Consider the following 588-nt stretch of genomic DNA (forward strand, 5'->3'; position numbering starts at 1 on the left):
ATGGTGTCTGTTGTTCTTGCTGCTCCCAGCCATGTTGTCATCTTGTCCAGTATCTTTTCCCTCTGTCTGCCTCTACCTCTCTTATGTTACAAAAACAAAATCTGTTCCTATTCCACTAATAATAAACAATACAGAAAATATTTTCTTACTGCAGTAATGATTAAGCATAAATTATTTTTTTCTTTGCTCACAGCATGGACGTACCAAAAGAACTGTACACATTATTCCATTACCGGAAGTGCAAAACTACCTGGAAAGATTGTGAGAAGTTACAGAAAAGGGTAACAGACGAGAGCATACTCAGATACGAAACTACACTGGTAGACAAAATCCTAGCTTTACCTTTGGAGAGCATTTTACCAAACAACAGATCTTACGTCACTGATCTCCAGTTGTGGCGGAAACAGCGAGGTCTAGGACAGTAAACCGGAAATTTCGACGCCATTTTAGAAATTATGAACAGCGGTGAGGCGTGCTGACTAAATGAGTTACTTCTCGCAATCCACGAATGGAAACGTCGGCTGACAGTGTGTGTGTGTGTGTGTGTGTGTGTGTGTGTGTGTGTGTGTGTGTGTGTGTGTGTGTGTC

Source organism: Aplysia californica, unplaced genomic scaffold (genome assembly GCF_000002075.1).
Source record: "Aplysia californica isolate F4 #8 unplaced genomic scaffold, AplCal3.0 scaffold01590, whole genome shotgun sequence".
Taxonomy (NCBI): domain Eukaryota; kingdom Metazoa; phylum Mollusca; class Gastropoda; order Aplysiida; family Aplysiidae; genus Aplysia; species Aplysia californica.